This window comes from Triplophysa rosa, linkage group LG25 (assembly GCF_024868665.1).
Source record: "Triplophysa rosa linkage group LG25, Trosa_1v2, whole genome shotgun sequence".
Classification (NCBI taxonomy): domain Eukaryota; kingdom Metazoa; phylum Chordata; class Actinopteri; order Cypriniformes; family Nemacheilidae; genus Triplophysa; species Triplophysa rosa.
Genome location: NC_079914.1, coordinates 17,593,139 through 17,606,919, shown reverse-complemented (window position 1 = coordinate 17,606,919; position 13,781 = coordinate 17,593,139). Strand labels below are relative to the sequence as shown.

The window sequence follows — 13,781 nt, the reverse complement described above, 5'->3', positions numbered from 1 at the left end:
CCACTGCCCTCAAGTTTATCTTCAGAAAGCAAATTAAGATCGTTTTGTAAAGGTCCGGGAGCTTTCTGACTCATCCATAGACTGCAATGCAACCAGACATCAAAGCACTGAAAGTGAGAAAAAAAATTGTGAAGTTCCAACACCATGTCAAAAGTAAGCAAAGCATGCTAACTGTTCTGCACAGACCAACACAAAACACTGTTCACAGCCTCACAGGAGACAAGAAAATAACCCAGATAGCACATACGTCTCGGAAATGTCTGTGAGAGGTCATCGTCTAGATTTCCATTGCATCTGGAAAACGTCGCGGGGGGAGCGTTTGCTCATATGAATTACGTCGTATAATATCCTTTTCATTCCACAAAATCAAACACACAGAAAATATTTATTTAGGTGACTGAGGGACCAGCACCAGTTCAAGTCAAAGACCTGTCAGAGTTGGAGATTAATTTACAATGCCAAAACTTTGTCAGATTCTGGAAGATAAATTCTTCAAGCCGTTTTACAAGTGCAAGTGGTGCTGGTCCCTCTGGAGTCACTCTCAACCCATCTGTCTTCCTGTTAAAGATAACCTGCTTAATAATGCTGCACACCTGAATAAAAGGCATCACTTTATACCCCCGTTACAACTACAAACTCCACAAACTGTCACAGGTGCTTATTTTTACTTAATAACATGGTAGTAGTCAGTGATTTAGGGAACAGCAGTGAAGTCACTGTGGTGTACTGTAGGCCAACATCTGAGCTCTTGATGTCTTCAACAGTGTTGAAGTCTCGAGACTCGGTCTTGAACTCGGTCTCGAGACCCTATTTTAATGGTCTTGGTCTTGTCATGGACTTGTGTGCATTTTGACTCGGTCTCGACTCGTACTCGAACATGTTCGGAATTGGACTTATGCCCGAGTCCACTCGAGTCCCATCAAAAATATTAAATACATTGAAAAGAAGTTGTTTCTATAGCTTTTCATGGCGTCTCCTGATTGTCTAATATTGATGTCCAGTCTGTACAAAGTAAAAACTGGTTGAAATTTTGAGTTTACACATGGAAATAAATTAAGTGAGACTCTTTGAAATAAACTGAGTTGAATGATTTGAGTGCAGTAAGATAGCAAGCAACCATTCAATCAAGGTTAAAAATGGATGATTTGTCAATGTTCATTGCAATGAATCAGTATCACTTTTGTACCTGCAAAAATCACCATTATTGTGATCTTTTTTAGCTTTAGTTGAGCTCTTGGCTCTTCTATTTTAATGTTAAATTAGGTTTCCTTCAGCCATAACTGTGTGTTAAAATAATTTAGTTGTGGCAAAGAGATGATTACTTCTGAATGGTAATGCATGCATTTTGAAATTGTTTAGATCACTGTTAATAATTGGGTTTGGTTTATTAATGTGTCAGCTCTGTGGATCTGTAGTTTGATATACTGTGATTTTTTAGGAATTAACATATTCACAATCTGTTAAACCACTTTAACACACAACGACATCAAGAATCTTCATATGAAACTCAACAATGTTGACAATCAACAAAAGAAAGCTTCATGCTGCAATGCATGCTGGGTGATCTGTTTATCTGAATTATTTTGACGATTGTCATCATTGTTGAGGGTTGTATGATGAGAGTTGATGTCAGTGAAATATGTTTGATTATTTTCTCTCAATACTTGTGCATTGACTAGCCAGAGTCATTCAATTGACCAGTCATCAATTGATCAATAATGTTTAAAACTAATGCATTTTATTACAGCCTGACAATTTCCATGAAAACAACCCCAACTTTTGTAAAAGCATGTCATAGTGCACAAGTGTTTTTTATAACACTATTACATGACCTGAACAAATTAATTTAACAAAAGTCAAGGATCAACAGCCCAACTAAAGCAAACACTGATCACAATAATAACCATTATTGTGGGTACAAAACTCATTTCACAGAGTCTCATTTCATTTATTTCCATGTGAAAACTGAAAGTAGTCTGATAAACTCCAGATTTGAACCAGTTTTTACATTGTACCAAGGTCCCCTGTACGTCAATATCAGACGTTCAGAAAACGTAATAATGGGCCAATAAAGGGACGTCTTTTCAACATCGAAAGATGCAGAAAAGACGTCTTTTGGACATATCTTTGGTCAGGGGGAAGTCATAATTGTAATAAAATTACCTTTACAACACTTACTATGTGGCCTTTTTTACCCTCAGCTAATAATATTTTTAAACTAATATCAGTCTAAGTAAATAAAACACAGTGTACATGCCATGGTATATTTAATGCACTGTTGCCAGTTGCCACAATGCCAGTCTTATTGTTTCCACCAAACATTTAACATATTCTTGAAGATTTCTATAGGTCTCGTCTCAGATCTCTTGTCCTAGGACTCGGACTTGACTCGGACTCGACCCTCTCTGGACTCGTACTACTCTGGACTCGGACTTGACTCAAACTCGACCTACTCTGGACTCGGACTTGACTCGGACTCGAATGAGCTGGTCTCGACTACGACACCGGTGGACTGAATCTATGTCCTTCTTCTGGAGTTTGGCATAGAGGATGTCCACGTGTGGCATGATGTTGTGGAAAAGTTGCAGAAAAAAATTAAAATCCTGATCCTCCAGCAGCATGGCAAAGCCTCCTGCCTCTCTGGTGGTAACAGGGTCAAAGTCACCGGAGTCTCCAATAGTTTCAAAACAGCGAATGAGGCCCTCTCTGTGCTCAAACACTGTAGTGATGGCACGGCTGGGGAAGTTCCATCTAACACTGCTTGATGTTGGTAGTCTATGGGCAACTACTTTATCAAGAACATCTGTGCGCTTGGGTGATCCTCCAAGGTCAGATAAAAATTCTAACTTTGGGTATGTGAGAAGTGGCCTTTTGCATTATTAGATTGAGCTGATGAGCATAGCAGTGGATGTAATGTGCATTTGGGTACACATCTTGAATCTTCCTTTGAACACCTGCAGTGGCACCTCTCATCACGCTGGCTCCATCATACGCTTGGGAGATGAGTTTACTCTTCTGATCCTCTGGAAGGATGACAGTAAGATGCTCTTTTAGTGCTGTAGCGATGGAATCAGCTGTAGTTGAATGCAGATGAATAAAAGCAAAAAACCTCTCCTGTACGTTGCTTTTGCCATCGATGGAGCGCAGCACAAGCACAAGTTGGCACCGTGTGGCAATATCGGTGGTCTCGTCGGCCTGGATTGATAGAAAATCGCTGTTTTGTGCTTCTTGGATTATGTGTTCCCTCATAACAGACAACATACAGTCCAACAGCTCGTTCTGCACGGTTTTCGAAGTTCCCTTAAACACAGAGGCATTCTCGAGGTGCTCTTTCAAAACTCCATCAAGAGAAGCAACAAAGTCGACCAAGCCACGGAATATCCCGGGGTTATCTGAGCTCTCGCTCTCATTGTGGCCACGCAAAGCCAGCTCAAATGCGCCACAACATTTTACACAGTCTATTATTCTAGACAGAATGTGTCGATTTTTTTTGACCTCTTCATTGTGCCTTCTAATGCCAATCCTGTAGCCTTCATCTAGCTGTTCAGCAATGCTAAGCTTCCCAAAAAACTGGAGCCTCATAGCGTTGTCAAGATGGCTGCGGCTACTTTCATGTCGCTTGCACTTATCAGAGAGATGTTTTAAATCGCAAACCCCTGTTGTTGTCCACAACGTTTCGGTGCCAAGACTTTGAAACAGCAAACAGGGAAAACAATAAAAGGCATGACTTACATCGCATCCAGCTAGCCAACTCCGTTTTCCATAAGAAGTGCTGGAAAAGCATCTCGAGATAATTTCGCTTGCTTCCACGTTAATCAGTACCTTTCAGTCAAATGACAATCTGCTGAGCGGTAATGAGAGGCGTTAAGAAAGGTCCAATCACATGAGGCCAAAAATATAAAAACAATATTGATTCGCTTACAACAAAAGAGGCTCTGCGCCCCAAGGATGATTTGAAACAAGCCACTTAGAGCTCAGCCTCAAATCACATGCTTTTCAAGAATGTACGCACCTACATACACACTCGTTTGTCCGTCGCCCCGCACACACGTATGAACAAAATACAATTTAGATTTTTTAATTTTTTAATAAATGATAATATGACTAAAGGTGGAATAGTATGAATAAATTATTTTATTTCGTTATTAATTTGCGATATACACTCACCTAAAGGATTATTAGGAACACCATACTAATACGGTGTTTGACCCCCTTTCGCCTTCAGAACTGCCTTAATTCTACGTGGCATTGATTCAACAAGGTGCTGAAAGCATTCTTTAGAAATGTTGGCCCATATTGATAGGATAGCATCTTGCAGTTGATGGAGATTTGTGGGATGCACATCCAGGGCACGAAGCTCCCGTTCCACCACATCCCAAAGATGTTCTATCGGGTTGAGATCTGGTGACTGTGGGGGCCATTCTAGTACAGTGAACTCATTGTCATGTTCAAGAAACCAATTTGAAATGATTCGAGCTTTGTGACATGGTGCATTATCCTGCTGGAAGTAGCCATTAGAGGATGGGTACATGGTGGTCATAAAGGGATGGACATGGTCAGAAACAATGCTCAGGTAGGCCGTGGCATTTAAACGATGCCCAATTGGCACTAAGGGGCCTAAAGTGTGCCAAGAAAACATCCCCCACACCATTACACCACCACCACCAGCCTGCACAGTGGTAACAAGGCATGATGGATCCATGTTCTCATTCTGTTTACGCCAAATTCTGACTCTACCATTTGAATGTCTCAACAGAAATCGAGACTCATCAGACCAGGCAACATTTTTCCAGTCTTCAACTGTCCAATTTTGGTGAGCTCGTGCAAATTGTAGCCTCTTTTTCCTATTTGTAGTGGAGATGAGTGGTACCCGGTGGGGTCTTCTGCTGTTGTAGCCCATCTGCCTCAAGGTTGTGCGTGTTGTGGCTTCACAAATGCTTTGCTGCATACCTCGGTTGTAACGAGTGGTTATTTCAGTCAAAGTTGCTCTTCTATCAGCTTGAATCAGTCGGCCCATTCTCCTCTGACCTCTAGCATCAACAAGGCATTTTCGCCCACAGGACTGCCGCATACTGGATGTTTTTCCCTTTTCACACCATTCTTTGTAAACCCTAGAAATGGTTGTGCGTGAAAATCCCAGTAACTGAGCAGATTGTGAAATACTCAGACCGGCCCGTCTGGCACCAACAACCATGCCACGCTCAAAATTGCTTAAATCACCTTTCTTTCCCATTCTGACATTCAGTTTGGAGTTCAGGAGATTGTCTTGACCAGGACCACACCCCTAAATGCATTGAAGCAACTGCCATGTGATTGGTTGATTAGATAATTGCATTAATGAGAAATTGAACAGGTGTTCCTAATAATCCTTTAGGTGAGTGTATATTAAACTTATTGTTGGCATATTAAAGTAGCTTTCTTCTCTGGCTAACTTTAAGGGGGCGGTGCCCCCTATTGACCGGCCGCCACTGGTGTCATCATGACATGAACAAGTTTTAAGTAAATAAACTGAAAACATTGAACATATATGACCTGCACAGTATAATGAATTAGGCTATGTGTTTTTGCTACCACAACTTAATACAAGTAATCTATGAAGATTCTAGTTGTATGTATATGTGTTTTTCATTTTAGATAAAAGGATTAGTATGTTATGCATTTTTTTACTATTTTACTATTTCCTCCAGTTAGCAAAGAGCATTTTAGTAAGACAAAACACCAAGAAAATTAATATATGCATAAGCACAATTTATTTGTCTTTCTATTATGATTTATACCACTTTATGAAAGTGATCTGAATGTTGTCTTTTTAAGTTGACAATGCACATTGACACAATGCACAACTAGAGATTTCATGATCAATCAGAATCAATGATGATCACATTATATTAAAAGTCTGTGACATTTCAGTTATTCCATAAAAATAATATAGTACTTGAATAGGTTATGCAGCTGAATACTATAAAGGGTCTGTATGAAAAAGGACAATAATAAACGTATGCCCAAATCCTATATAAACAAATTAACAAAAAAAGTGATTTCAGTAAAAAGAATTGTATTCTCTTAATAAACACTATTTACGAGATGGAGATAGCATGACAAGTGAATTGATTTCTTGTGAAAGTCCGTATATGAACAGAATAAGCATGAAACACACGTGATCATCATCATGCAGTCAATCTAGCAAATCATGAAAAGCTGTGTCGTCATCACAACATGGTGCAGCTGCTCCTGAGATGCTGCGCCGGCTGTTCTCGAAACGCTCTTGCGGTACTTTAAAGCCACACGTGAACGTCACCGGCATGCGCTGCTTCAAGTCAGATTTCGATCTATCTGCGCACCGCCGTGTCAAGTCGAACACACCTTCTCTCTCAATGGCTCTGGCCATGCCCAGACCGTTGACTCCGCCCCCACGTCAAACCAGTGCCACAAAGCCAAACGCACAGAAAAGTGAAGCGCAAAGGAAAAACCGGGTCGCAAAAGCGCAGGTGGCTGAAACGCAGAATTAAAGGGGCGGTGCAAATTAATTAGTAGGTATTGTAGTAGGTACAGGCACTACCTTGTGGGCCCAAAGTGCAAGAAGACCCAGGCCACCCTGTCGGTTCACCTGCGAAGGGTGTGCATGAAATATGCCACACCTAAGGCCATTACTGAGGTGGTGGGGAAGGCCAAAGCCAACCCAGATAGCAAACTGACTCCGGAACGGATCCGCCCCGGAAGTGTCACAAGCTCCAGAACGGATGCGCAAAACGGGTCCGGAACGGAGTCCACTTGCACAGCGCAGCGGATCCGGAACAAATAAGGATTGCGGATCCGGACCAGATCTGGGGCAGACCCGCCCTGTATCCGCTGATAAAGCAGCTGATCCGCCACGGATCCGATCAGGACCCGTTTATAAAGCAGCTGATCCGCCACGGATCCGATCAGGACCCGTTGATAAAGCAGCTGATCCGCCACGGATCCGATCAGGACCCGTTTATAAAGCAGCTGATCCGCCACGGATCCGATCTGGTCATTCTGTCTGGATACCTTTCAGATCCCTCATTTAAAACTAGTATTCTGGCCAAAACTAGCTAAAGAAATATTTCAAATCTAATGGACCGACATTGGATAGACTGGATTGCTCTATAATATTTAATATGCCTGCCTTTATTAATAAAACATGATGAAATCATTCAAAACTTGTAAATCAAAATTCAGCCATTTTAGCCAGTAACAATTATTTATGTATACAATTAATAGGTATTACAGAAAATGAAATGCAACCATAAATTGTCCAAAGAACATTTTTTATTTAATGAAAAAGAACACTTTTTTAATGTAGCTCAAGAAACATTTATTCTTATTAATGTTGCACTGCTTATTTTTTTGTGTGGAAACTGGGTTTTTTGAAGATGAATAGAAACAAAACTATTTAAAGTAGTAAACTTTATCTCAACTGTTACTACTTAACTGTTAAACGAACACTTCAAAACACAGAAGTTAACTGTGAAACACCGAAACGCTACTGTTGGATGCTGACAGTGGGACGGCTCCTTGAGTTTCCCCTATCTGCTGCCAAGTTGAACCACCGTATTACGTGTTTTGTAATGTCATCATCAGTGGCGGCACGGGAGACATGGCTCTTTCTCACAGCACCTGTGATACACAAGCAAATTTTCATTAAACAAATTCATGAAATCACATAGGAGATACCAGTTTTTTTTAAGGATACACATAACCACTGCTTTTAAAACAAGAGTGTACAATCTGACATTTATAGGTACACTATGTAACTTTTGGAGCTCTAGCCGTTAATAAACAGAACTGCATGCGAGTTGTGAACCTCCGTGTTCTTTTTAAGTCTGTAGGCAAAGTTTACATACGTACCTTAAAGATGAAATTCTCCAAAAACAGACCAGTGGCACTTGAATGAGCTGTAAACTGCAAGAGAACACACACGCACAGTATCTTAATATGATTTAATATCTTAATATGACATGAAATAATTAGTCTACCAGAACTAAAGTTTACTGATACAAGTGGGTTTTTAAACTACGAAGTAGTTTATAAACCTAAAAACTTTTAACTTTAAATTATTGGTATGAATCTTTTGAAATTGCACATTTATTACATGTTAAAAGCTGTAGTGTGGACCATTATTAGTATTTTGACAAAATAGCTGGCTAAATCAAGTTTAAAACAGTATCAAATCTTACTTTACTCGGTTGTTTGGAAAAGATGAAATACTGCAAGACCAGTGGCACTTGAATGAGCTGTAAGCTGCAAAATAACACACACACACACACACACAACAGAACACACACGCGCACAGTATCTTAATATGATTTAATATGATATGAAAATTATCTGAAACAACATTACATGGGGAGGTGGAGAATATATGTCAAAATATTAACAAAAGACTTCAGTGTAAAAAAAACAGGTAACGTTAACGTTAGGCCTAACATCAGTTTATCTCGCCTGCTATTTTACTGGAAAGGGGAGAAAACATGCGCTCAGGATTGGATTAAAATCCGATTGAATCACCCCACCTCCTAGAAAGATAAAGACATTCCATCCAAAAAGCTTTTACTCAAAAAGTTATTTACCAAATTAATTTTACTCAATGCTAATGACAATGTGCTGAAACTTGGCTTGCAAAAATCACTTCAGAATTAAAAACATCAAGCAAAGCAATCAACGGTAATGTTACTGGCTACGTAACTGTACAAATAAAGCATATTTTAACTATTCTTACCGTGTTCCGTCCTCACCGACCTGCCAGCTCCAGCGTTTCCACTTTGTGAGGAGATGGATTAAAGGCGCAGTTCTTGAAAAGTTCTTGAAAATCGGCCACTAGCTTTGTATTATAGTTTTGCAACGACTCTCTGAGTCATTTGCCCACCCCTCCCTTTCGAATTACGACGGTGGCCGCAACAGTAAAAAAAGATGTCGTCTACTGAGACAGCGGATAGTAGTGATACAAGCAGGTAAGGCAATATATTAACGTAATTAATCATTTAACATGTATTCTATTGCGAAAGTTACTGTTACAATTCTATAATTAGACATATTTCTTGCGTGCTATCTAGTACACGCTGGGAGTAGTGAAGTAACTAAAGTTAGCTAATCGTAAATAGCAACGCTGTTCAAAGCGTTTGATCTGACAGCGACATAGGCAGTTAGGTGTAAGTTAGTAGATGTTTGTCTCCCCCTTTGTAAAGTCAGGAACAACCTGAGTACGTACCGCAGGGACGGAAAAACATTATTATTTGGAGGTTATATGGCCATTTGTATAAAATGCTAACGTTACCGTTTCAACAAAACAGTTGTTTGGTAAACATTGAAAAAGTAGAAACATTGAAAATGTTGAATTATCTTACCAGTCTAGCAGAAAATCGGGCAACTTCGGCGTTGCCTTGAAAACATTTGTCTTTCAACAGTGCCTTCCATCTGGTAATAGATACACCGATGTTTATCCTGGATTTCTGCCGCCGTTTGTCTCTAATTCGTCTGGCAGCATCACGTTTGTGCTTCTTTGACGACGGAGATTCACGCTCTGTCGGCTCTCGTGCACAATACAAATGGTCCTCCATTTTATCAAAACTTTAAGACAGAACAATCAGTTGCTTCAGCTAGACGACGACTACTCCTCCTCCTCTCCGTACTACGACTTACTACTTTGTGCGTCTTCAACTCAGTGATGACGCAAGCTGCGTCTAAAAAAACACACAAAGACCAACATATACGAAACGCGCTCTGTAGAGCGGTTTGTCCGTTAGAGCTTACTGTACAAAACATGGCTGCGCAACATAACAAATTCCATGTAGATAGGCCCGCTCCCTATGTAGATACAACTGGTTTATTCTAAGGTAATAAAAACATAACTTTTCATTACGTAAGGTTTGTATACACATCTAAAGACACAGTTTTGTATGTTATATTGCATTTCTGTTAATAGATCATACAAAACATCCCGCACTGTACCTTTAAGTGACTGTGACAGTTTAAAAAAGGCGCGTTCGGTCAGAGAATTCGCCCAGCGTCAGTTGCGAGTCCGCGAGTTGACAGTGCGTTGTGCGGGAGGCGGGGCATATTCTGTGCGTGTGGCTGAATTGAATCTGAGAGTACAGCGGACCAGGTGACTTGAAGGCGGATCCGCCCCGAAGTCTATTGCTATCAGGGATGTCCTGTCTTATTTAATACATGTAGGGAAACTTTATATTTCAAAATTCAAATCACTCACATGGTATAAAACAGAAAAACAGAAATGGGACAAAAAAATATGAGTTAACAGTTTTTGTACTCTACTTTTAGTATCTGATACTGTCTGTGAAAAACGAGCTAAAGTCATTTTTTTGTGATTTACCATTTAAATAATCCCTAATAAGAACATTGTGAAAATATAACTTCATTATTCATATATTTTGTTGTCTTCAATATTAACTAAGGGCATATCAAAGGTTGAAATCATAGTGAATTAATGGATTAAATCAAACTTTGATTCTCATTTAAAAACTGCATGAGACTTCAGGTTTCACATGCAAGGTCACGTATATTTGCTGGTAGTAAAAATGCTGCTTTTGCCTAAAATGCAGCCAGGGACAACAGAGCTAAATTACTTACTAATTTTTATTATAAGTGGAGTGGATGTCTTTGTTTAAACAGCTTGCACTGTGTGAACATATCTGTCTAAACAGTGCACACAATAAGATATCAAATGTAATACGATTGTAAACGAGGCGGATCCCCGCAATTATCATGATTTTAGACGAGCTATGGGATGGGAACGACATCAGGATCTCAACCGAGGGGAACCCCGTCCCTGATCGCGAGGGCTAACTGATAAAGAATGATAAAATAAGGAAATATATTCTCATGATAAACAAACGTTTTGTATTCTAATTTAACTACTTGTTTATCCGCACCTTGTAACATTAAAGATGGCTTCACTTGTTAATGTGCAGCTTTATTTTACATTGCACTTTCAAAGTCTAATCCAATTAGTTCCATTGCTTAGCAATATTATACTATACGGATTATTGAAACAGTTACATCATATATAAAATATGCAAGGGAAGCTAGGTAAATCGTGGACAATTGTCCATTCATATAGATTGCCATCGGTCGACTAGGCAGACGAAGGGCTCGTATACCTGAATTGTACGCCAAATTCTCGCTCACTCTTATTATGATTGGGACTTTTTTCCCTTATCGGAGTTTAGGGGCCGTTTTTCCGGAGAGGCATCGTACGGACACCACAAGGGGTGGCAAAGTGCTGCGGGCGTGGACCCTCGCGCCACAAAATGCCTACTCATCCCCTCACCACCTAATCTTCATCACCGCGTGCACGAGGAGCCTTTCGCTTCCCCCTGACCACCTAACTCTGCCATAGTCTTCCTCACGTCCGCAGCGCGCCTAGACTTGCTAGTTTGCATGGTTCTTCATGTTTCAACACCTAATACTAAAGATAAAACACTTTTTAAATTGATTCTAGCTATTGTATATAGGCCTCCAGGGCACCACACAGATTTTATTAAAGAATTTGGTGGGTTCTTATCAGAACTAGTACTGGCCGCAGATAGACTCCTTGTCGTTGGTGACTTTAACATCCACGTAGATAACGTTACAGATGCCTTAGGAATGGCTTTCAAAGACACTCTTAACTCCATGGGCATTAGTCAACATGTGTCAGGACCCACTCACCTTCGTAATCATACTTTAGATTTAATACTGTCTTACGGTATAAATGTGGACGACGTTAAAATCCTTCAGCAGAGTGAAGACATTTCGGATCATTATCTGGTATTATGTTTGCTTCACTGGCCTACGGCTGCAAATAAAACTCATTGTTACAAATATGGTAGAACAATAACTTCAACTACCAAAGATGCGTTTCTCGATAATCTGCCCGAATTGTCTCAAATCATGAGAAATAACGTTGAAGATCTTGACATTACCACTGAAAATTTTAATTCCACCTTCTCGGTAACGCTAGACAAAGTTGCTCCACTACGTTTAAAGAAGATTAAAAATGGCAGCCCCACACCGTGGTATAATGAACACACTCAGGCTCTAAAGAAAGCGGCCCGAAAAATGGAGCGCAACTTTAAGAAAACTAAATTAGAGGTATTTCGTACAGCATGGAAGGATAGTATTCGAAAATACAGGAAAGCCCTAAAAACTTCTAGATCCGCCTACTTTTCATCACTAATAGAAGAAAACCAGCACAACCCTAGGTTTTTATTTAACACGGTGGCTAAATTAACAAAAAATAAATCGTCAGTGACTTCTGATCCTGTATATCAGCATAGCAGTGATGAATTTATGAACTACTTCACATATAAAATCCAAGATATTAGAGAAAAAATTATAACAATGCAATCAGAAGTGAAACCCGCTGAACAAACTAACTACAGCGCCCTTAAGGAGAAAATGCAATTATTTTATACCGTAGATCAAGATGAGCTGTCTAAAATTATTAGATCATCTAAATCAACAACATGCATACTAGACCCTATACCTACAAATCTACTGAAAGAGATGCTCCCAGAAATTATAGATCCTCTTCTTGGTATTATTAACTCATCTCTGACATTAGGACATGTGCCTAAAGCATATAAGGTGGCTGTTATAAGGCCCCTTGTCAAAAAACCCCAACTCGACCCTAGAGAACTAAGGAACTACAGGCCTATATCGAATCTACCTTTCATATCTAAAGTTCTGGAAAAAGTAGTTTCAACTCAATTATGCTCCTTCCTCCAAAGGAATGACATCAATGAAGAATTCCAGTCTGGATTTAGAGCATGTCACAGTACAGAGACTGCTTTGATCAGAGTTACAAATGATCTGCTATTGGCGTCTGACCGAGGTTGTATCTCGTTATTGGTGCTGCTAGACCTTAGTGCTGCATTCGATACCATTGACCACAGCACACTCCTACATAGACTCGAAAATTATGTCGGCATTAAGGGAATAGCTTTGAAATGGTTTAAATCTTATTTATCCGACCGTTTTCAATTTGTAGCAATAAATCAATGAGGTGTCACGCAAATCGCAAGTCCAGTACGGTGTACCACAGGGCTCAGTCTTAGGGCCTCTGCTCTTCGCATTATACATGCTACCTCTAGGAGATATAATAAAGCGACACGGAGTTAGCTTTCACTGTTATGCTGATGATACTCAACTTTATATTTCCTCGAAGCCTCATGAAACACAGCAGTTCCATCGAATAATGGAATGCATAGTCGATATAAAAAACTGGATGAGTAACAACTTTTTATTACTGAACTCGGACAAAACGGAAGTGTTACTTATTGGACCGAAAACTGCTATAAGTAACAACCAAGAATACTGTTTAACTATTGACGGATGTTCCATAAAACCCTCGTCGTCAGCAAAGAATCTTGGCGTTCTATTCGATAGTAATCTGTCATTTGAGAGCCACGTCGCCAACACCTGTAAAATTGCGTTTTTCCATCTTAAGAATATATCTAAACTACGTCATATGCTGTCAATCTCAGATGCAGAGAAGTTAATTCATGCATTCATGACATCAAGACTAGATTACTGTAATGCACTGTTAGGTGGTTGCCCTGCAGGCTTATTACAAAAACTCCAATTGGTCCAAAACGCGGCAGCTCGAGTTCTTACACGTACAAAAAAGTATGAACATATTAGCCCGGTTCTGTCAACCTTGCACTGGTTACCTATAAAGCATCGCGTTAACTTTAAAATCTTGCTTATTACCTATAAAGCCTTACATGGTTTAGCTCCTCAGTACTTGAATGAACTCCTTT

General features: G+C 39.9%; 1 long non-coding RNA gene across 2 annotated transcripts; it reads right to left on the bottom strand.

Moving 5' to 3' along the window:
- Positions 1-6,727: 6,727 nt before the first annotated feature.
- On the bottom strand, positions 6,728-8,782 carry LOC130549079 (uncharacterized). Of its 2 annotated transcripts, XR_008962125.1 has the most exons (4): positions 8,741-8,782; positions 8,199-8,262; positions 7,870-7,923; positions 6,728-7,638 (listed from the first exon to the last, which is right to left on the bottom strand). It is a non-coding gene; the product is annotated as an uncharacterized LOC130549079 (long non-coding RNA). The 2 variants fall into 2 exon arrangements; XR_008962126.1 differs by lacking the exon at positions 8,741-8,782 and having other exon boundaries at positions 8,199-8,291.
- Between the last annotated feature and the right edge of the window lie 4,999 nt (positions 8,783-13,781).